Raw genomic sequence first — 25099 nt, 5'->3', positions numbered from 1 at the left:
CTGTTTTAATCACGCCTCTCTCTCTCTCAATGTTGTTTGCGCCCTGGTACAACCCATCTGCCTCGAATCTAGGGCTCCGCTGGGGCTGCGCACATCTGCCAGCCAGACTACCTTCGTACACAATTACTCAATCCACCGTAAGGCTCTTTAATAGGAAACAAGTGTGACAACGGCAAGCCTCTTTTTTTTTTTTTTTTTTTCCCTCCTCCCTCTTAAACCACAGAGTCAAATAGCTCTAATAGAGATGAAGCCTGATAGATCCGCCCAGGTGTAGGTGAAGCGGCGGAGCCCGGGGACAGATGCTGCGCTCCCCGCCGCAAGTCCGGGCAGCCCCGCCGCGGGCCGCTCCTCGCGCGGTCACAGGCAGCAGCTCGGGCCGCTCGCGCTGGCGCCGGGTCCCAGGGCGACCTGGAGCTAGGTGAGAGCAGCGGGCAGCCTTCAGGCCAGCGGGGACGAAGGACAGCAAACGCAGTAAGTGGAAAATTCATTCTCCCTTCTTTTACTTGGGAATTAATTAAGGATGTTTACTCTCGGGGAATCCTCCAAAGGCTGCAAAAGTGAACCAGCGAAAAGCCTGTGTTCAGAACCCTGTGGGTTTCCTCCGGTTTCGCTTTGCACGGGGCCCTGGCGCTGTCACTGAAGCTGACACACTCTGCGAGGGACTTCCTCACTCACAAGGTCTCAGAACTAAAATGTGCTGCTAATAACATTGCTAATTCAGTCCTGCAGCCTGGCAGATTACTCACTATTTCTGAGCGAAACCTCCTTTATTGCTGTCAGAAATGGTGGTAGCAAGTGTTTTGTCACAGTTCTGAGGATAAAAAAAAATATGTGCAAAGTACATACTTGGCTTGAAAATAGAATTCAACTTTTACGCATAACTGGATTGTTCCATCACCGTTCATTAGTGTTCAGAATTTGCTTGCGATTTTTGCGTACCAAATCCATTCTACAGCTCAGTCTCTTACCAAAGAAAGGATGCTGAAAACTAAAAGCGGTATTAAGTTGTAGCAGTAATGACAATGATAATGAATTTTTAAACAAACAAGACAAAACAAAAGGTCATTTGTCTAATAGCATAGGAAAAGATATTAAAGCCAGATGTAGGAAATCTCAACTTTGACTTTTTGGTCTTTCATGCTTGGTTTAAAGCAGCCTTCACTTTACGTTTACTTTGCATTTACAACTTCAGATTCACCATTAAACTGCATTTGAGCTCCAAGTTCAGATTTGATCTAAATACAGCCCTGTTCCTTGAGCCCCCTACTCTGATTTTTACTTGGCTATGGGGAGTCTTTTTACTACTTATACCATATATCCTGAATTGTGTTAACAAGCTAACTGTGGTGGACTTTTTCAGGTGGAATGTCAGCCAATGTGAAAGAATGTGTTTGCTGTTCAAATGTATGATGTTCTTTGTAAGAAATAAACACATGAGACATATGCCCTGACAAAGATTCCAGTTATGATTGCTAAATACAATCCATCAAATATTGCCCAGAGATAATCGTATTAAAAAGGATGTGGTTAAAGACTGTCAGCATGTCATAATATCCATTTACAGTCCTTTGAGTTGTTTTTTTTTTTAATTTTGTTTTTTTTTTTTTAATTAGTCTAGAAAGCTTTGTTGTCTCAAAAGACAATGCACATATATAGGGTACATAGACAGGTGAAATAAGATAAAACACTGTTGCATTGTTTAAATAATTCCCTACCGGCCAGTGTTTTGTTTTTGTTTGCTAACTACTATAGATGGACATCATTGAAATTGATGGGTTAAAAGCCATGACGGTGGAATCCTGATGACTCCTTTGTGTATATTCAGAAATGATTTAGCTTGGATAAAGTTGCTGCTATGAAAGGTTTAATTAATTACTTCTAGTTAAATATATTTCTTTAAGAATTGCATTTGACATTACTGATGGTGGAGTACATACAGTTTAAAAGTCATTCTTCATGATATACTTTAACCGACAATTGTTGGCATTGAATAGCGGTCAATGTCTACCCCCTACAGGGAGAGAATCTAATTTCACTACGCCTTCCCCAGTACATGAATACCACGAGTACAGTTCACACATATGAATGCTGTAACCGTGTCAATGACTCCAACAAGTGCCCCTTAATGAAAAGGTCAGGGCTGTGATTAATAGGAAGCCTTTTTCAAAGGCTGGACTTCACTTCAGCACTGCCATTAGATTTGTTTCGTCTTGATTTACTTCGTTTGCCTTTCAAAGTATAATAAAAATCAAGTGGTCCTATGCTGCACTTTTTAAATAGTTTGTGGTTAGTTTTATGTGATGATAGCACAGTGGTTAGTATATTTGGTTCGGTTAAAAAAAAAGTAAAAAAAAATCATTCAAGCCAATTATTGAGGGCATAGGCTGATGGATGAGAATTTTATACTTTATCCAAATAGTTAGAATATATAGCCTTTGACTAAGTTTGAACTAATTAATAAACTTTAAGAGGTGTTGTGGGGATAAAGATGGAGTGACAGAGGAAGGGTTTGGTATTTTACATAAGATTTATTATGTTTAAATGGTAGCTATTTGTCAGCAAGTAAATATACACAACTCATGCAAATAATGATTTTTCACTAATGGAGAAATTCATTTAAGGCTATATAGCTAAGTGGAGATAAAGACAGTAATTATATCTAGTGATATCCTTAAAGAAGCAATTTAGGCATCTATAATATAATGGTGGTTTTGTTACAATCATCCCAGTTAAAACTTATGCTGGAAGCATTAAGTCCAATTTAAAAATTAAAAAAAAACTTTTTAACTGGAATTATATTCTGCTAATAAATATATTAAAATTTAAGCAATTTACAAATTACATGGTCCTTAAATAAATTCCTTTGTTCTTTCATTCATGCAAGTGTCCTGTGTCTCTCTGGCTTTATCTGTACATGTTTTCAAATAAGATTGCAATAAAAGCAATTAAGTAATACAAATAATATAAGTACATGTAAAATATATGTGCTATATTTATTCATGCAAATTCTCATATGCTTGGAGGAAATTTTTTTAGAAATCACAGGATATATTGACTTATTTCGAGAGATATTCTCTCTTAAATAATTTATAATTTTTAACACTAAGTCAACCCTAAAAGTATTTAATAACTCCATTTTCACTTATAACAAAGAAACTACGTTATATATCAAGATAGTAAGTATAGGTAAAAATATAGTTGAATTTCAATGGCCGCTCAAGGAGGAGACAACGTAGTCAACTGTACGATGGACATAGTGCATTCCAGATGTGCTCCCTCCTTATCAGTGTCCAACAGCTGTGTTTTCCAGGTACTCTTCTATTCACAGTTCCATTTTTGCTCTAAATTGGAAGCCGGCTACTTCCGGGTAGGGTGCTAATGTACTACATTAGTTGGGCACTTGCAAGGAACCAAACACTGCCCTGAGCATTTTTTGTATCCATGATTTATTTAGTCCTTAGGGCCCAGTGAAGTAGGTACTGCTTCTATTCCCATTTATAAAGGTAAAAACAGAGTAGTTGAGAACTTGACCAGTGTTGCAGAGGTAATGAGTAGTGGAACTTGGACTCAAAATAACTTTACTTGAAAGTAGATAAATCTTCCAAACACTGGAAGCACAGTTTCCTTAACAGGTGACTTTATTATCAATCAAAGTTGACTTTATTTCTGATCACTTTATCATAACTACCTGAATTCTGAAAGAGATTCATAAATAGAAATAGAATGCCCAAAGCAGTTTGTTTGAGAATGATTTAGTTAAATGCGAAGGATTATGACCACACTTCAAGTTATATCATCATTTAGCATTTATAGATTCTACTACTTTCAGAAGTTTTAGTACAGGTACAGGAGGAGTTACAGTTATATGGCAGATATTTGGAGAAGAACTGGTCCTTCTACCCTCACTCGATTGCTAAATTTCCATTCCTATTAAGTCTCTGAGAAGAGTTTGTCATCTGAGGGTATTTCCAATCAAGCTGCTGGTGAAGTTAACGGGGGTGACGCTAATCACGATGGCTTCTCAATGAGTGTCCCCTCAACACATTCCCACCACTAATCAGTGAAGAAAATTAGCTGTCAGTCATTTACTCTTAAAGATTTTCAGGCCTCAATTATACAGTAGGATCATCTGGATTTTTTTTTTAATAGAATACTAATTGAATTTTCCATTTCTCTGTGGATATTTTTGTCATGTAGGCATGGCCTGGAAAACACCCACTTGAATCATTTCATTTCAAATACAGACTTTCCTAGGAACTGTATCTCTGTATCTGTGGTATATCTATCTGCTGGAACACTTTCACCCCAAGACATTTATCCATATAATTGAGAATGTTCTTTGTGGAGAAGTCAAAAACAAAATATTTATGATAAAAAAACCCTTTGATTTCATGATACAACTTTTATCATTGTGGGCTTGTGTATCTTCTCCAAGATAGAGACAGAATATTCAGTTTAAAGGGAGGTGTTTCTTTTTCAATTTCTAAAAGTGCATATTACCATAATTGTTAAGTCAAGACATCCAGTTACTTTTATACAAACAGGCAGATTTATGGATGGCAAGTGTAATGAGCACATGGAAATTACTTCAAATTTTTAGCAACCGCAACTCACTTTTTTTCAAGTGGATAAATGTAAATGTTACTTTAATTCTCATATATCCTTTTGTGTTGACAAAAGCTATCTGATGAAGGTACCTAAGTGTGGTTGGCATTCATAAAACCAGAAACTATTTTATGCAAAAGAAGACAGAGAAGAAAACAATTTTTTCAAACTAATCTGGAAGAATTAATCTATAGTGACAGGATCTGAAAGCTCTAAATACCTTGAAGATTGATGATTAGTTAAAAAACTTTGGTGAAAGACTTCCTCTATCACCATCATTACTCAAAGAGATCAACAGTCTAGCTTCTTGAAGTTAATCTTATCCTCGTAAATCCTTTTTGAATTATCCAGAAAATGCTTTATTTTCATTTGCAGGTGCATCTTCAGTGGGAGAGTCCCCTCCCTCCCCCCCTTTTTTTTACCTGACTCATCCCAAGCCTTCCACCGGGGCCCCAGTCTACAATTCGTTCTGATGTTGGCTCTTGCTGGCTGGCTTACTACTGGCTCAAGTTCCAGGGAAACATTGAGAACACTGTAAGCTTAGCTGTTGTGCTGATGGACAGCTAGTTCCATTCATGTCTGGTGGTCAGAACTTCCACGGTCACATACACCCTGAAGTCCAAACCAGCAGTCAACCGCAACTCAACTCCTGGTCCTTCCTTTGTATGGAACACTCTTGGTCCCACTTTCCCTACACAAATCAGACTTCTAACTACTTTGGGTATATTTCTGCAACCAATATCCAAAAGTTATTTTCTTATACCCCTGCTTAATATTAAATATTATCTTCATTTCAGGCTTATTGACACCAATAGCCTGCTTTGAGCATGATATGAATTTTTAATTTTCTTGTGAAGTACACTTTATCATTGCTGTGTGTTCAGAGTTAAAGTTGGCAGGTGTGACAAACTCAAGGTTTCAAAGAGGCATCTAATTAGCAGTCAACTTCATTTTGTTTTATTCCTTAATATTGCACATTCAAATTTAGATGAATAGCAGAGAAGGATGATTAGTGTTCTATTTGTACTTTCATTAAGTTTGAGGTTTTGACCTTGTTTCTGGCCAGATGTGCTGGTAAGTATGAATTCCACATGCTACATAATTATTTTCCTGATAAACTGCATTTTCAGTACTCAAATTTATTTTCCCTAGATAAACCATATACTATTAATTATGTACATACCTGTTTAGCATTTTTGCTTGTAGTTGACTGAATTACAAATCTAAAATTCTCCATACCAGGACATAAAACACCAGGGGCCAGGTCCTCTCTTTTGACAATTATTAGTTCATTTTCAAAATCTACAGAATATCCACCATGCAACATTTTTGTGATTTATTTGCACATGAAAGAATTATGCAAAGCTCTTTCTAAAGTTACCAAGGAAAAATTGTGAGAAATTATCATAAGATGTAAAAGGACATGAAAGTGCATAAGCACTGAATGATATTTTATTCAGAATTTTCCAGACTTTTAAAGGGTTCTTTCTGTATGTAGTATGGGACAATATGTTTGATATAATTTATGTTATATAAAGCATAACACCTGCTTTCTCCCCTATATTAAAATATGGTTCAAATGATCCTTTATCAAAAAACTGTTGCCTAAGCCTGAGTTTCACTTAACAAAATAATGAGTTCAAGTAAAAAATTCTTTCTTGGACTGAACAAACACTTCTCAAACCTTTTCCTGATTTAGGGAAACTTAATGAAGGATTCATATTTGATTTTTCCATTTCTTGGTGGGTCTCTTTCTGCCCTGTTTTGAACAATTTAAGAAATGAAACAAAGTTAACAATGGAAGCGAAAAACCTTTACCATTTGAAAGGGAGTGACCAATACTGAATGCTTGAATTAAGCTTGGTCTCCCTATAATCACAGCTGACAATTGCTGGACATACGGTAAAGAGGAATATTGTTTTTGTTTTTTTTTAAGATTTTTAAAATTCATTTATTCATGAGAGACACAGAGAGAGGCAGAGACACAGGCAGAGGAAGAAGCAGGCTCCATGCAGGGAGCTTGATGTGGGATCACGCCCTGGGCCGAAGGCAGGCGCTCAACCACTGAGCCACCCAGGCATCCCAAGAAGAGGAATATTGTTAGGACTAGCAAAAATGTCTTAATATTCACATAGAACATTGATGTATATTGTCATATTTGCTTCAGCTACCCTATAACACCATTTTTTCACTTCTTAAATAATGTTAGAAGTATGTTTTAAAATGACCAATTTCGTGAGCAAGTATTTAACTTATGTGACATGAAAATTTGAGTAAGAGTGGTTTATGTGCAAGCACTTTCATTCCCTTTAAGATAGAAAAGCAAATATATGTGGGTGAATATGGAGAAGCATAAAGTAACTACTATATCGCTTGTGGTTTACGTTCTCTCTTTTAATCTTCATATTGGTAGGCAAAAGATATTTGTCATTTCCATTTGACAGGTGAGCAATGTGTTTTACTTCCTCAAGTTTATGAATAACATTAAACTAATAAAAAATATTTTCACGTGACTGATACGATATTTGAAAGCAGTAAATGTGCACAAACATGCCAAGATGCCCAATATGCAGGTTAAGTTGGGACAGAAACTGTTTTTATTATAGTTTGACTGGAATTTAGAGACTCAAACTACTTCAGTACATAATGAATCTCAAGGATGCACAATACACTGTATAGACGGTAAGAGTCATGTCTGACAAAAGCCATAGTATTGCCATTACATTTTGATTTGAGAAAATACAAGAAATGAGTATGATATCAATGCCACGTCTTTCAAGAAGATGTTTTACGTTGGTACCTTTAGGAGAATACAAATGTTGTAGATGATTTTATCATGTAAAAAATGATGTCTATTTTATATCAGACCTTGTCTTTACATCATATTTTAGGCATATTCATTAATTTGTGTTACAGTAATGTGATAAATAACTTGCTCTCTGTGTGTATGTAGTTTATGTGTGAAAGCAAATATAGGCATGTATGAATACACCCTCTATTAGCATGATTTCTATTATAAATTCCACGGTAATAACTTGATTAAATAAAAATGATTATTTTGTTTAAAGAATTATAGTCCCTAGTTTAAAAACCAAATTTCATCACAAACTCCTGTGTATACCAACAGGAAAAAAAAATCTATCATTTAAAATATTTGTTTCCTAGCTCACCAAGCTGTTTTAGAGTTTTGAATATTTACAGTAATCATTTGCTACTCTAAACTGCTATGTAAACCCTGTATTTTTAAATTTAATGTATTACTTTAAACAATGACTGTGGCTACCAACAGCATTACACAGAGGTCTTGTAAATGGACTCTAAGTTTTTAAAGTATTATTAACTTCTTTTTATTCATTTTGGAAATTGTCAACTTTGCTTTTTTATTATGACAAGACCCAAAAGTTTATTTTATTAATATTACTTGTCATGTATTGCCCATTTGGAGTCTTTTTAGACTCTCCCAAACAACTAGATCCACAAACCTAACATTGGCTAAAGCTGACACTTTAGCTCCTTCTAAGGAGACAGGAGAAGAAGACACAAAAGACTGCTGGCAGGGCAGCTTCAGGGGCTCCACTTGGCTGAGGCACAGCAGAGAAGCTCAAAATGATGCAGGTGGAGAAGACACCAGCTTAAAGCCTTCCCTGTGGAACCAGTATCTCTGTTACAGGAGGGGCACGGCTTCTGAGGTTCCTGCAGGTGGTCTGCCCAGTGGATGTAGTTGCCATACTCAGGGAAACCTGACATTAGGCTTCCCGTCAGGTATTTACGTTTCTCTCAGTCCCAGTTCAGGATAGCAGTCAAGGTCATTTTTGCCACAGGTAAATTTTCCTAGGCATGCCATTGGCATTCTAATTTTTATCGTATTTCCAGGGAAAGAGAGTTAACCAGTTAATAAAAGATCAAATTGTCATGACAAAAGGGCAAGTATGTTGTAGTTCTCCACCCACAGGCAGTTAACATGAAGTTTCAGAAGATTCCTTTGAAGGGCTGGCATAGCATGTTTCCATTCTGTCCTCAAAAGCAGACTGCACCTACATTTACAGTTACGCTATTGCACAGAGACCTGCTGTCATTTGTTGTTTTGATGTGGCTTCCACAATAGTTTTAAGGATTTCTGCCCCTCTGTAAACTTTAAAAACTATACATACCTACACACTGACATTACGAAGGGCTGAAAGAGATGTAGATCCGTGAATTAAAATCCCCAAGAGAATTTTGTCCCCTTTATTTGAGGCTAGCCTAAGGTATATGAGATTTTTCTAAGACTAAAGCTCAGAATCATTTATGTAACTGCTTAAATGAATAAGACTTCACATAAGATAAGCCTGGAATTGCTTCCAAAGCTCAGGATGCTATTTCCGGAAGACCCCCTTTGGCATGGAACAGGCTAATAGGACCCATCCATTGAGTATCAGGTGTGGCCACAGCAATAATGTTACACATCAGCATGTTTTAGGGGAAGAAAGTGAATGTGGCAGGAACTCTGGCTTTTCTGGAGGGAAATAGTGTCATGGGCAGATGATACTTGTGGGCTCCTACAACTGTGACCACCCAAGTTTAAGGATTGACTTAAAGTATTTTTTTCAGAAAGGACTAAGGGCTGGGCAGGTTAAAAGCATTTTGAGTGCATTTATTATTGTGGTTGCCAGTCCTAACGACTAGATTTGAAAAGCACTGCTAAGAAGTTATAATAGTGGTATTTCAATAGGTGCCCCCTGAGAAACTATATGCAGCTCAGGTGGACTCTACTGGTTTCCTCTCTACGATTAGGTATTAGCTATACAATAATTATAAAATGTATGTGCCCTTATGCACATAGTCTTATAATGAGTAGGGAATTTACCAAAGGTTCAAAGATTATACTTGCATAAGGTCAAAATCAGCAGTATGACTATGGACAGGTCATTTAATAACACTACCTCAGTATTTTTACCTGAGAAGTTTTAAATAGATAGTGCATATAGTTTCTTTTATTTTTAATTTAAAATATATGTATGCATATTATTTCATTTGTGATAGTATTAGTGAATAGCAGTATATAAAACAATTTAAAAATAAACTTTGGGGATAATAAAGATGTCTTACTCTTAAAAATGTGTGCTGATATTTTTAAAAAAATTTTAATGATACATTTAAATGACTTAGAGTAATCTTGACTGATTAATAAACTCTTGAGTAATTAAATATCTTCAAGTTATTTGAATATTGAAAAATGAGGACATTGATTCTTTTAGTTAATTTTGCTGGCTTCTGTTAAGTGCTTATCATGAATTACGGAATTAAAAAGCATTTCTTAAAAAAAATAAAAAAATAAAAAATAAAAAGCATTTCTTATACTTTAAATAGATAATAATTTACCATTTTTCTACTCTAGATAATTTTTTATTCTGTCAAACTATAGATACCATAATGAAATGGAAGTGGTGCAATGTAATTAGCTGAAAATAGTGAATTTAATTTATCTTAAATTATGTGTAATAAAAGAAAAAATACGAAAGCATATGAAGAATGATATTACTTAAATAGAAAAACCTATTGCAATTATTTCATATTCCATCCTGAAATTAGAGCTATAAATCTTTGGAAAAATTGTCAGAGTTCTATGAAGTTTCTATTAGATCTTTCTGTTGTTGTTGTCACACACTGCATTTAATATATATATCATCAGCTGTGGCTGGCTCTCTTGCTTTGGATGAACAATATACTTAAAGCATCTTTAAAATTTATTTCTTTTAGGGATCCCTGGGTGGCGCAGCAGTTTGGCGCCTGCCTTTGGCCCAGGGCGCGATCCTGGAGACCTGGGATCAAATCCCACGTCGGGCTCCCGGTGCATGGAGCCCGCTTCTCCCTCTGCCTGTGTCTCTGCCTCTCTCTCTCTCTCTCTCTCTCTCTCTGTGACTATCATGAATGAATAAATTAAAAAAAAATCTTTAAAAAAAAAATAAAATTTATTTCTTTTAACAGAGATTTGTCGAAGTTACAAGAGCTTTGAAATACTGTATGTTTTAGATTTAATCCCAACCTGTGCAGTACAAGCCATTAATAATTAAGACGTGCAAAAGAATATGGAGGTATGAGTATTTGAAAGACTGGGTCACTGTGGACTTAGGCCAGCCCTCGGAGGTTTCCACTGGGCAACCCTGCAGTTAAAGGTGCACCTTTCTCTACTAAGAAGCATAGAGAACTAGGAAATAGAACAGGACTGACCTTTAGCAAATTCTGAGTGTTAAGAGCTTGAGCTCAGATGCTCTTCCATTCTTTTCATAACTTTTTCAATTCAGGGAGTAATTTCTCTTGTGTTCTCTCAGCGATGGAGTCGCCCTCATCGACTCCTCATGCTCATGGACTTCATACCGACTTCCAATTACCCCCAAACCTGAACTTGGGCCGACAGCTGCAGTGTTCTCAGTTCCGAAAGCTCCATGCCCTGAAATAGTCTTTATTCTTCGGCATCGTCACTCTCTTCCCCACTGATTCCTAAACCAACACATTCATTCTATGGGTGTAGGAACTACTGCTCGGTCCTGGATGGGAAGCCAGTTCAGCCAAGAGACAGCATGTGGAAAAACAGTTTGCTCTTACAGTATCTTTTAATTACTACAATTTTTTTAACCCCTTGGGGAGTGTTTATATTTTAGGAAGGACAGTCTTTTGATTCAAAAGGAGTTTCTAATGTTACAAGCTTCAGAAAAATGTAATGGAGATGAGTTTCAGGCCAAGGGCTGAGCTCGCTTCCTGTCCACCCCTGGGCTGTGATCCACCTGTGGCCAGCTCTGGCCCAGGAAGTGCTCCCTGGCCCGCACTCTGTCAGGAGATGAGGATCTATTTCAACTCAGGGTCAATTTCTGCTGTCCAGTCACTTTTGCCAACCAGCCCATGGAAGAACCTTGCTGAAAATAATCTTTAAGAAAAGTTTGAAATTTACTTTTAACGATGATGTGTTCTGAGCCTATTTTTCACCTTCTCAACCATTCTAGGTGTTCCTCTTTTGCCCCTAACCCCCCATGGCCTCCATCCCTAGCAAACCTTCCTTCTGAAATCAGTTGGAAATTCAGAGGGAATGACAAAAGGAAAAGAGAGAGAGAGGAAAAAAAAAAGTTGCCTGAATGTTACTAATTGAGGGAAAGTGAGGCTGCTGCATGTCTTAAGTCGTGTTCCCAGTGGTTGCTGCTGAGGTGAACATTAATCTTGTTTTAGTAAACTTCATTTATATAATTAATCATGTTGTCATTGGAGGGTTAGTGATGCAGTTGGCCTTGGATAACCGCAGGATACCTAAGACCTTTGCGCTAGCCTAAACTTATCTGACTTGCCTAATCGAAGTCAGTTTACACTGGATTCAGAGCTGGTGGGCTAATGTCATTTTGCTCTAGCTGTTTTTGTTGTTATCATTGCCCCTGTTTTAAATCAATCTTGAGATTTTACCTGTGAAAAAGAAGAGTGATTGAATGTTCCTGACCATTGAACTTCTTAGTGATATTATTGATAAGCCGTGGATGCAGTCTGAATGGGTAAACCATGGCAGAGCAATATGGATAGCACCTGGTGTCACTGGCTTAGGTTCACATTGTTTGAGGTTGTACACTTTTTCAAAGAATGAAGTATAGCTCTTTGAAAACCATTAATTTTAGGGCATAATTTAAACAACCTTTCTTCTTCTATGAAATCTTGAGCTAGGTAGTATCTTTCCTGCTCTGAATTGTATAACGTGTATTACCTGTGTCATTTATTTGCTGGCTGCCTCTTTTGAGGCATTTCCATCACCTGCTAGATGCTAAGCTTCTTGGAAAACAGAGACCAGGGCTTCCACTTCTTTGCGTGCAACATTGGCACGACAGACTAGGTGTTCAATAAATACCTCTTGATGGAGAATTGACAATCCTACTCAGTATATGCAGATGGAGGGGTCTTTACCTTCTATCTCTATACCCCATTTGCTATTTAATTGGCTATTAGCTGGAGCTGATTGATAGACATGAACACTTTTTTTTTTTAAGAGAATTGGCAGCTATGTAAATACAGCACTTAACCTTAAGCACTCAGCCATTAACCTTAATCACTGTCCATTAACCTTAAAACACCCCAGGTTTCTCCCCTTACAATCCCCCAAAGCGGACCCCACGGAATGCATTCTCCAGCCTGAAAAAAGAATCTTAGTAGAATGTTTTTATTGTTCTGTGAGTGGCTATAAAAATGTAATTTGAAAGGGAACATTTGAATTCTATTCTTTATGTAGATACTAATTAATTTTCCAGGTGTTCAAAGCAAGATACAGAATTGGAACAATTATTTTGAAGAGCAGGTTAGGATATATTTGGTAAGGAAAATACTGAACAATGCTTTTTCAAACTGCCATTTATAACGTTGATAATCACGAGTGTATCACTTATCTTTCTAATTAACTGCATAAATATATGAAAAATAAATAACCTTTTCCTCTACCTGCTGCTAGTCATATTTAATATTAAATCCAGATTTGCAGGAACAACTGCTTACTTTAAGAATAGTGACTTCCTGAAATATTTTCTAATGTCAGAAAATCACAAAGAGAAGAATAAAAGAAATGTCGTTTTTTTAAAACACAACACTTTAGATTTACTCTGAGTATTCTCCCCATGGGTATAACCCATTTCATTGAAATAAGAGCACTTATTTTCATAATCCTTTGTAGTCTACAAAATCTATAATTTCTATATTCGGTGTTTCATAAAACCTATATAATGAAAGATACAAAATGTCAGATATTAGTTAATGCCTTCCAATTAATCGTGTATGTTTTATATCATAGTTTTGTTTTTACCAAGGTCTACATTCACAATCTATAGTTACAGTAAAATAATGTTACAAAGTTGCAAAAAGCTTTGTGTGTAATTTTTACATGCAATTATGATTTACAACCTCAGTCTTTGGGGGGAGAGCAGTAAGTCAATGAAGTTCCCATTGTATTTTGAACATAATACATCTTAAGGGTGAGGTGGAAAAGAATGTGGAGGATGGCTGGGTTTGGGGGAGGCAGAAGGAGCACCTTGCTGTATTCAAGAAAGCAATTTGATCCTAATGGACTGATTATTTTTAGATTTGCCACAGTGCTCAGTTTTGCTCCAAATCCCAGAAGGAACTGACACTAGAAGGTGTGAGCAACTGAGGGCAGGGGAAGGTCCCCCTTACAACTGCATTTCATGCTATATTTTAACAAATGTGAACTCTCACTGGAAAAACAAACCCCTGTAAGGCGATGACTTCAACTCCAGAAAGATGTTACCTCAGCGTTGGCTGGTTAGCTGTTCCCTTGAAGGTTTCATTTACCTAAGAAGGAAGGAGATCATGAGAGGGGGACTCGACAAAAGAGAGTTCAGGCCGAAGGAGCTCCACAAAGGCGTCAGGTCCGACACTGACCTTTTGTTTGGACAATGAATTACTAACTTTCAGGGCAGTTGCTCTCCATGAGCTAGCTGAGTCCCTAAGCACTTCTGTCGTTCCTTCATTCATGGCCCAGGTTGCTCTTGAAGGTACAAAGATACTAAGACCAAACTGATTACCTGTTTCACTTTTTATTTATACATTCCATGCCCTCACGCCACTATATATACAGATAAATAGCTCAGACCTAACCATATACACTGACATTCCTCACACAAGGTGAGGAAAAACAAATGCAACCTTAACTCAGGATTTGAACAAATAAATGGACGTAAGTTTCTACCTTTCATCTTTGTAAAATGTCTTCTGCAATATATACATTTATGCATATGAGTAATGCTTAAGGAACCATGTCACTCCAAGAGTACTTTACATCATTGCTGCTGTTGAAATGGTGATGTAAACATAGAAAAGCTGTATTTTTGAATTATTATTTTCTTTTAAAAACACATGGCAGGTACTCTTCTATCATACTTTTTTTCTTGCAAAGGAACAACTAGGAATAGGACAAGTTTTTTTCCCTAAATATGACTGTTAAGTGCTCTTATAGAGATCGGGTAATGGAAAGATGATTAAAATGTTATCTTGATTTTTTTGTTTGTTTGTTTACAGATTTGACTAAGAATAATTAGTAATTGAAGCTATATTGCCAAGTTACAAGAGATGATTAATTTAATGATAACACAATCAAGAGCAAATTAAACCATATTGATAGTATACAAGTTAGTGGCTTACATAAGATTCTTTTTTTTTTAATTTTTTTTTTAAATTTATTTATGATAGGCACACAGTGAGAGAGAGAGAGGCAGAGACACAGGCAGAGGGAGAAGCAGGCTCCATGCACCGGGAGCCCGACGTGGGATTCGATCCCGGGTCTCCAGGATCACGCCCTGGGCCAAAGGCAGGCGCCAAACCGCTGCGCCACTCAGGGATCCCCTTACATAAGATTCTTAAAGCAATTTCATGAGTTTGGACAACATAAAATTATTTTTTGAGTCCGTTTTTTCCATTTTTACGCCATCAGTTTTTTGTTATTTGCCAGTTTGAATGTTTATGTATGAAAAACACAAGATCCTAATAACTTACTTTATTAAATACTTACATAGCAAAATATACTCAGTACTAGTAAAAGTGGACTTTTATATTTTTTTCAGTATTTTCCTTTTTCTTTTCACTTGGTCACCTGAATACCTAGCATATATTAGACATTCATGTTATTTATTGAATGAAATTATTTAATTCACCAAATTAAGCACTGTCAGTCTAATTTAATAAAACTAACTTCAAATTCTACCACTCTACTGCATTATTTTGCAGACTCCCACCTGATTGTTGGCTTTATATTTGGATGGCTGAGATATCTTTAAAAGATTTTTAAACTAACTTTCTTCCCCTTATTCGTAGATTCTAAAGAAAAAAAAAAAACTCATGGGAATCAAAAAATTGCTACCATGAATATTGTTTCAAGTGAGAGCAAGAATGGGTTAAGTAGGAGTTTAGATTAAGTAGGAGTTTTATAAGTAAATCCCATGCACATTCCCTATCTGTTAACAAAATATTTGCTTAGCACTAATTACTTTAAAAAGATTGGGGAAAACGTAAAGAAGAAGCCTCCTACTTCCCCCCAAAAAGCATTTTATGAGAACTTCTTTCTTAAAGACTGTTCTTGAAATTCATTTCGATCTTGTTTCATCTGTAAAAGAGAGTTAGGTTAAAGTGTCCAACCCAACCCAATAAAAGCTCCAACATCTGTATGACTGCATTTTCTCACTTGATCTTTTTTTTAAACATTAAGTAGAAAGGAATTTAAGAAAATGATATCTGTTTCAAATGTGTTTTTCAACCTTAAAACAGCAAGTCAGCATGCCACAAGTACCCCAAAACCAGCACAAGAAACAGCTAACCACTCATCACATTCACACACGCTGTCACACCATATGAACAAACAAACACATAAGCAGACATAAAAAACAAACCACTACAAAACCAGAGTCGGCCTCTTAACATTTCATCATTGCAAGGACATTTCAGACTGAATGTGTAGAGTAAAATACACTTTCACCAGGGAATGTGAGGGGGGCTGTTCCTGCCTCTTCCAGCCCCAGCCGCAGGCCTCCTGGGACCCAGCACCCTGGGGGCGGGGGTGAGAACTCTGGCGCCTGTAGCCCATCTGAGGCCTTCTGGAAGGAAAATGATGTCACAGATGTTTCACTGTTTCTTCCTCATCCTCTATTTCCTTTTCTTTTCTTGTACCTTTAAAGATTTTCTCCTCTTTCCAATCTCTCTTCCCTTTGTAAAACTTCTGTCGTTTGTCCAGTGCTCTCATGCCCCTTAACTACAGGGACAATTTTTCTGACCAAATATAAATATTCATTCCCACTGGCCCTTTGTATATTATCTCTCAATTTTTACTCTGGATGGAGCTTCTTTTTTCCCAGGGTAGAAGTGAGGGTGTGAGGATCCTCACCTGCATTTGCCCTCTCTAGGGATGCATTGAAGAATACTGGCTATTAATTAACGTTTTATGATGTGCTTCATACCCTTCAGAGGAAATACACTAAATAAATGACAAAGAGTAATAGTTCAGTTCTCCCCTCCTTTGGGTTCTGGAGGCACCAGCTCTCAGCCTCCTAAGTGGGGGAAAAGAGTCCTATTCCTTACTATGTCTACCTAAAGGATGAAGTGTCAGAAGAATGTACAAGGGGAAACAGTTGTACTCCTCTCAAAATGTTTCTCTGAAAGAGAGAGAGAGAGAGAGGAGTCCTCAGCATCACTATTGGATGAGAAAACCCACTCCTGTGGAATCCCACACAGTATAAACCGGGGGCAGAGTTTCCCCCCTGTGATTCCTGTAGTCCTTTCACTGGGGAACAACCTGCCTTTTTGAGAGGAACAAGGTTTGGGTTCACTTGTCTCAAAGACCACCTTCACTACCCAGGAAGGTCCTATTTGGGATGAGGTTTCTGTGTGCTGCTATTTTTGGCTTACACACAATTGTGTCTCTCATGCATTTTTTTTTTTCTTTTCTTTTCACTTAAAGTATGGGAAGACCATTTCCTCTAGCAAGGAAATTTCAGGGTTAGTTCATTTATATTCTCTAATGATATCATTTGTAATATTATATTAGAGTCACAGAAATCGGAACGAAACTGCCTTTTTTCCCAAGGCCAGGAGATAGGAAAGTGAAAAGGTAAGGAGTCTTGCACCCTTAGCAGCTAGGACAGAGCCCTGGGTGTCGCCGTGCAGAGCGCACACAGCCATGGCCCGTGGGCATCTCAGGTGTCTGGGTTCTCCCATGCTGAAGGTGTGGAAACTGTGATCCACTCCTGCCTCAGTTTCGTGGTATTAATTATATTTGTCTTTGTATTTTTTCCTTTTAATGTATAGGTTTCCACTTTGAGCCAATGTTTAAAACAATTCTTACAGTTTGGGGATTCTTATTAATGATTAGAAATTCTCTTCTTGGTTTCTGATCTGTCTGAATGATCAGATATTTTTATTCAACCATTCTCCTAGTAATTAAAACATGTATTACATTTGACTTAAATACGGAATCCTAAGATGTATCCATGGATAGCATTTTAATCTTTTTCACTTCTTATATCCTTATAATCATATTCATTTTTAAGTTAAAATTATAGAAGATAATAAAGTGATTAAACACAAAGATTAATGTGAAAACTTCAAAGGGAATAAGAGGAAGGAAACTAGTATTTAATAAGTACTTAGGTTTCAGCTGCTTTGCCTAACTATGTATATCTGTGTGCGTGTGTGTGTGCACGCACGCATGTGGTTTCTTTTTTTCCCATTAAACCCAAATATACCTCTATGAAGAAAGCATAAATGTGGCTCAAAGAGATCAAGTTGTTGAGGATCATATCTAGAGTTGGGGAAGAGCTGTGATTCAGACTGAGAGCAGCCTAAATCCAGTTTGTAACCCCAAATACCCTTGTTACTGCCTCTCACCATTATTGGAAGTGTTACCAATGGTCACTACGTCACTCTAGACTCATGGTAATATTAAAAGCTATTGTTAATTAATTACATCATTTGCCATTTTGCAGAGAGAGTGTTTTACTTCTTGAATGTCAATATGTCATTATGTTTGAGATTTTCCTTTTTTCCGTAGGTAAAACCTACTGATACGGCTTGATCTGTACGTAGCCTTGGTTTAGTGGGCCTGTGTTCCTCTGAAATAATATCACAAAGTGTGTCATGGTAAAAGTTTAAGACCAGAAAATTGATTTCTGACTGAGTTTACCTCTTACTATACTATATGATTTGTCTGTCATATGAATTTTTTTAAAAGAAGATTTTACTTAGCTCTAAAATACGTAAAAGCATTTTGTAATTTGAACGTCTGAATATCTTATCTGCTACAAGTAGGGGGGGAATGTTTTATCTGAAAAAGTCTGAAGAGTTTGATGGGAAAGAAGATATGAATTAAAAGAAAAAATAGAATTAAAAGCTTCATGACTAGTAAAACTGCAAAGCACTAATAAGTTTTAAACTATTCTTTGAATAATTAAGGTGTTGAGTAAGCTCTCCTTGCCTTTAAAGGTCTAAATATTTACTTTACCCTCCTCTTTATCCCAAATCCATATTCCTTCAAAGTCCAAAGCCTTCTTCAGCATGTCTGTAATTCCTCAAACATGTGTTGGAGTGGGGAAATGGGACAATGCAACTCATGTCTTTCTTTGTAGGCTGTGACTTTAACCCAACTCTCTTGCAATTCTGAAAAAAAAAAAATGCCATTTCTCTTGAATTTACTTATATGGACATATAAGCATGCATATATATTCATATATGCTTTCCTTTCTATTACAGCCATATATATTAATATTTTATTAGACTGGGCACTCAATTTGAGGTTAAGTAATCCCCAGAGCTATCTACTACTGTTCATTGAGCTAGTCTCTTAAAACTCTATTAAATTTAGTTAGCAATCAGTGTCAAGTCGTGCAGTTAATAATAATCCTGAGCATTCACCTAAGCTACTAAGGGAGAAAAAAATCTGAGAGTCAGGTGATTTGGAGGGCCACTATTCCTAGTGTGTTGTGCACAATTTTTATTGGAGTCTAAAAAAGGATTTCCCAAGTCAGCCTTAGGTATAAAAGCATGTTTCCCTAGAAACCAGGGGAAAAAAACATGCATAGAAGTATGGATGGTTGAGACGGTCTTTTTGCGGCTGGGGGAATTGGGGGTTTCGTTGCACTCTGGCAATTCCAGGTCTAGATTTCATAACGCGTTGGTTCCTTCTCCCTCCCATGAGGATAGAAAGCCATTGGGATAGGTTGCTAACACAGTTTCTATTTTTATCCCTCAAAAGACTGGAGTTATTGTCCTACAAATCTAAGCTTTGCTTTTTTAACATCGCTGTGGATTTCAAGGTCTTTTGATTCTTCCTACATATGTTTTTTCCTTTGTGCCATGGAAAAATGAGATATGTTGACATTAAGCAAATTTCCAACATTTATTAAAAACATCATACTGAAAAAAATACCTAAACTTCCTCCTTGAGGGATTTTCTTGTATCTCTTTAAAGCTTTTGATATCTGTTTAATAAGGGAGGTATAAAGGCGATGAGTCTGAAAAATGTTAGCTTCTTAGAATGCTATTGTGTTGAGCAGTGCCTCTGATCGCTAAAAAGAAATACTGTTGGGCAAAAAAAACACAGTTTAATATCAGTTCCTCTACAAGGCCACGCATAAGCATTAATAGTTTATGGCTCAGGACAAAAAGGAAACCTCCCAAAAGATAAGGAAAATGATTGAATCCCAGTGTTCATCTGGCTTAAAAAAATGCTTCTTTCACATGTATTGCTGGCTATGAAATTCATAGTTTTTGCTGGAATACAGGATTAAAATATCATAATTCCCCAATTCATTCCTCCTATTTGCTCATTGGAAGGCTTGTTACAGGTCTGTCTTTCTTTCTTTCTTTCTTTCTTTCTTTCTTTCTTTCTCTCTCTCTCTCTTTCTCTCTTTCTTTCTTTCTCTTTCTTTCTTTCTCTCTCTCTCTTTCTCTCTTTCTTTCTCTCTTTCTTTCTCTCTTTCTTTCTCTCTTTCTTTCTTTCTTTCTTTCTTTCTTTCTTTCTTTCTTTCTCTTTCTTTCTTTCTTTCTCTTTCTCACCTCTCAACGTTTTCATCTTCACTGTTTGCTAGCCAGTAGAGAATCATAATCCATTTTTTTCCTCTGACCCCAGTAATTTTATATGTAAAATCCAATTAGGACAAAAGGTGTCAAGTGCAGTCTTGAAGGAGAAAGAATTCAAACCTCAGGCAGCCAAATGGGTGAATGGGAACAAGATTGAGCCTACTTTTATTCTATGGCACTCTTTTTAGAGTTCACACTGAGGACTATTGCTAAATAAGAAATGTTAAAAAATTGAAAGATAATTGGAAAAGGAGTTCTGGGATTTCTGTGTATAAACCTTGCTATATAACATCTATAAGTCATAGCTGTTACCTAATATGTAAGTCTCAGGCTTTTGGCATCAACTGATAAGAATCTTCATCTCAAATACATCGTATACTTTGCCCTTAAGTCGCTGGATCTCAGCATGGTGAGACTCACCCACTAAGGCCCAGACTATATATTCTCATGTTCTCACCTTCCAAAGTATTTTTTAAAATTTTAAAAATAATCTATTTATTTATTTTAGCTTAAACAATAGAAATTTATTTGTCATAGTTGTAGCACCTGGAAAGTCCAAGATCAAAGTCCAGCAGGATTTTGTTTCTAGCCAGTACTCACTTTCTGGTTTGTAGATGCCCACAGTGTCCTCACCTGGACTTTCCCTTTTTTTAAAAAATTTAAATTCAATTAGCCAACATATAGTACATCATTAATTTCAGCTGGGGTTTTCAATAATTCATTAGTTGGGTATAATACCCAGTGCTCATCACATCCCGTGTTTTCCTTAATGCCCGTCACCCTGCTACCCCATTCCCCCACGAACCTCCCCCTTTTTTTTTTTTAATTTTTATTTATTTATGATAGTCTCACAGAGAGAGAGAGAGGCAGAGACACAGGCAGAGGGAGAAGCAGGCTCCATGCACCGGGAGCCCGACGTGGGATTCCATCCCGGGTCTTCCAGGATCGCGCCCTGGGCCAAAGGCAGGCGCCAAAGCGCTGCGCCACCCAGGGATCCAAACCTCCCCTTAATCAACCCTCAGTTTGTTTCCTAGAGTTAAGAGTCTCTTATGGTTTGTCTTCCTCTCTGATTTTTTTCCCATTCGGTTTTCCCTCCTTTCCCTTATGGTCTTCTACACTATTTCTTATATTCTGCATATGACTTTTAATAATATTTCACAGCTGAAAACAAACAGTATTTCACAACTGTAACTCTCTTCCACTCTGCACAGGATAATCTATCTGTGTCTCCTACACAGCCTACTTCTAATCTAAAATAAAGTGTATTTTTTATTATGAAAATACATTTGACCAAATTAGGAAAAATAAAAATGAGGTTTTTTAAGGACATTATTTGCAAGGAAAACACTTTTCCTTATTTAACTTTAAAACTTCTGATGATAGAAACAATAGAGGATTTATGAACTCTTTATGAAGTATAACAAGTACTTATGGAATCCTGTAATGATTTTTTTTTCTCTCCTTCCCATTCTTCATGAGATTTTCTAGTGGTAAATTTAGTAAGAAAAGCTTTTCTACTTTAATTTTTGGTTAGCATATCAAATATGTTAACTTATACTCCTTTTTTCATTAATAATTTTTAAAGAAACTAATAGCACAGGTAACCATTACTTCAGATTACACTTAAGCCCATATTTTTCTAAAGTCTGTATTCTTCCTGAATAGAACAAATGATCAGCATGGCTGGGAAACAAAATTAATTACTGTGATTATGAGAAAGAACTCCCTACCTCTTGGTGGTAACAACAGATTTATCACTAAGACACCTCATTTTACGTAAGTAATTTCACCATTTTGTAGGAGGAATCAACTATATGTAAGAAGCTAGTCAAATTGACCCGAGTTACAGTCCTATTTATTAGAAGAATGCTTTCACTTTTTTTTATTTTTTCAAAAGCACTTTTCACATATACCCCAGTTAGCACATATGGGCAATTATTTAGGGTATCCAAAAATATAGAAGAAAAAGAAAAAGAAAAAAAAAAAGGAATTCTTAATGATCATCAGTTACCATGTAAAAGCACAAAGACTTTCCTTATGTTTTGGAACACAAAAGAAGGAAGTAACACAACCTGTACTTTATTATTTTGTATCAGATGCAAAGCTTTTTCTAAACTTGAAATCCAACTGAAAGCAGCTGCTGGAAAAATATCATTACACTGTACCTTAAGCTACAAAACCCAATTTAATGGTGACATTTTATTTTGTTCAGATGGTCTGCTCTTTTCTTCTGTTTAAACCAGTAAAGCCTATGGAAACTGTATCTGGATGAAATCACTCGGAGGTGAGGGCCCATGACCAAAAACATTCTTTAAAGATTACAGGGTTATAGTCAAACAGGATAGCAGCACTAACAAGATCGAAGGTCTCCCAAAGACAGGAAGTAATATTACATCACTCATATACATAACCACACTTTCCCTTTTTGAGAGAAGGATAGAAAGTTTATTACTCAAAAATATCAATACATAAAACATGGGTTATTCTTAAAACACATGTGGTATGCCTTTCAGGTCTGCCTATTTCTGTTGTTGTTGTTGTTGTTGTTTTAAGATATAATCTCTTCTGTGACCTTGCTGGGTTAGAAATTTTTCATAAAAATTATTCCTTGAATGCTGACATTTTATTTATTTGTCCTGCAGTGAACTGTAAAAAAGAGTGAATGACCTCTGCTTTTGTTACATATCAGTATTATCACAAACAAAACCTGAAAAGTATGCAAAACTTGACTAAGACTGGCCTAGCTTTTTCAAAAATAGAAGCTTTTACTGCAGAGAGATAGATTTTAAAACAAGAAAACAAAAACTACTCTTGATATGAATCCAGTCCTCATAAATCTTTATTAGAAAAACCTTGGAACCAGATTGTTTAATCTAGCGCCAACCTCTGCTGAACGTGAAGGTAAGAAATCTCTCTGGCTCTCTCACTAATTTTTACCTTTAAATTATTCTTAACCAATAACATGCTTTTTGTCCATTCATTCACTCATTCATAATTTATACCTTATCTCTGAAAAGGACTTAAAATAAAAGCTACAGATAGCAGAAAACCATTGACTTAAATAGTTGATAAAAACAAAGAGAGGGAGCCATATAAGCTAACAGTGTTACTGTGACATGAGCTTCATGGCATCTAAGAACCTAGCAAAGTGCCTTTGTAAATGACCTTAAATGCTATAAACTAAAGCACCTGCTGTAGATTGTAGTTATAACCTTTACATAAGTGAAGCAAGTCTTGCCACTTAGGAATGACTCCCAGGTGGTCCTGGCACAGCCTGGTCACATCTGCTAGGTCTTAGAGAGATGGGAATGGAGGATCTGCATGTTGGCATTGTGCCACATGACCTTGCTGAAAGTTCTGTACAAATAAGGACTGCAAAAACTCCCAAGATGTGGAGAAAGAGAATTCCAAATTAAAGTACAATATTGGGTACCTCTGATAAGTTACTTTCCCTCTGCTGCTCTAAATTTCCCTCTCAAATGAGTTCATTGGACCACATTATTTCCGAGGATTTGCTCTTCTCTCCAGAATTCAAAACAACTATTTCATCTCACCAGTGGTAGCCTACACAGAGTCTGTCATTTATTCTTTCAGCAAACATTTGCCTTCGGTTTTGATGAATAGAATATAGTCTCAATATGCCTTAGGCTCAGTTTCAACAGGAGACACAGAAATGTAAACAGATCATTAGAATAAGAAATAAGAAAAAATGTTATAATTACACTGTTATTTCTAGGCGTGTTGAAGGAAATGCCTTCTGGTGAGGTCAAGAAAGCTGTCTTGAATAAGAGTTCAGTAGATAATCACTGTCAAAGAAAGAAAACAGGAGGCTTTTTCTGTTAAAGAAAATGGTCTGCATAAAGGTGGAAGGTGAAAAAAAGTGGGTAAAGGAAAAGAAGGTCAGTGATGTTGGAATGCACTGAAAATGGAAAAGTGACTTTAAAAAGTAGATAGAGGCCAGATCATAGTAAGTCAGTGTCTAAGGTCATGGACCCAGAGTCCAGTGACTGAAATGGATTTCTGACTTAGTCATTTATGTAGTCTACAACTTAAATATTTTTTTCCAAAGGTTTTTAATTTATTTATTCATGAGAGGTACACAGAGAGAGGCAGAGACACAGGCAGAGGGAGAAGCAGGCTCCATGCAGGGAGCCCAGTGCAGGACTAGATCCCATGACCCTGGGATCGCGATCTGAGCCAAAGGCAGATACTCACCACTGAGCCACCCAGGTGCCACTTTAACAAGTCTTATTTAACTCCCCTTAACCTCAGTGTCCACAAAGGCCATTAGATTCCTCCTTTATAGAATTATGCTAAGAAGTAAATTAAATAATGCAAACGATAATTGAAACTTCAACAAGACACCAAAACCTTGAAAATGCAAAATTGAACATAGAGGTGCTGGATCACCACATGCAGAGTTTTGAAGGATATTTCTGAAAACTGGTAATCCTCTGAAACAGTTTATAAGCTGAGAGCGAAGAGAGGGGGAAGGGGCTTTGAAGACATTGTATGAAGGAGAGTAGTTGTCAACTAGTGGACATCCATTCTCCTAGGAGAAAGGGGTAAAGTGGTGCCACTTCCATCACCTCAAGTGTAGAGAGGAGAACGTCAGGGGAGAGGGTCCCAGCTGAGGACATCTGGGTCACTCATCAAAGCGATCCAGTGAAAACAGCTTCTAGCATCTTTCAGATCCAAAGGGCCAACTAGCCCTCCAGTCTGAGGCTGACCTGAGCGGACAGTGGAAGATTTGTTGCTAAGTCGAGTTCATCTTAATTCTAAGCTGAGACTATGTTTTATGGCTTAAGTGGTCAAAGAGCTATCTTTTACCTACACAAGGATAGAAAATTCATAGGATGGTCAGAATTCTCTTCCATAAGTAGAGAAATGTAAACTGCAGGAAAAATGTTTTTGA

The 25099-nt window shown here is 36.8% G+C and overlaps 1 protein-coding gene across 1 annotated transcript in view; it reads left to right on the top strand.

Moving 5' to 3' along the window:
• The first annotated feature begins 332 nt into the window (after nucleotides 1–332).
• The window catches only part of SEMA3A (semaphorin 3A), a 453431-nt gene continuing 428664 nt past the window's right edge, over nucleotides 333–25099 (top strand). Inside the window, exon 1 of the mRNA XM_025449180.3 lies at nucleotides 333–471. The gene's annotated coding sequence lies outside the window, so the exon portion shown is untranslated. The remainder of the gene's footprint in view (nucleotides 472–25099) is intronic.

The sequence above is a fragment of the Canis lupus genome, chromosome 18 (assembly GCF_003254725.2).
Source record: "Canis lupus dingo isolate Sandy chromosome 18, ASM325472v2, whole genome shotgun sequence".
Classification (NCBI taxonomy): domain Eukaryota; kingdom Metazoa; phylum Chordata; class Mammalia; order Carnivora; family Canidae; genus Canis; species Canis lupus.
This window is presented reverse-complemented; position numbering and strand designations above follow the sequence as displayed.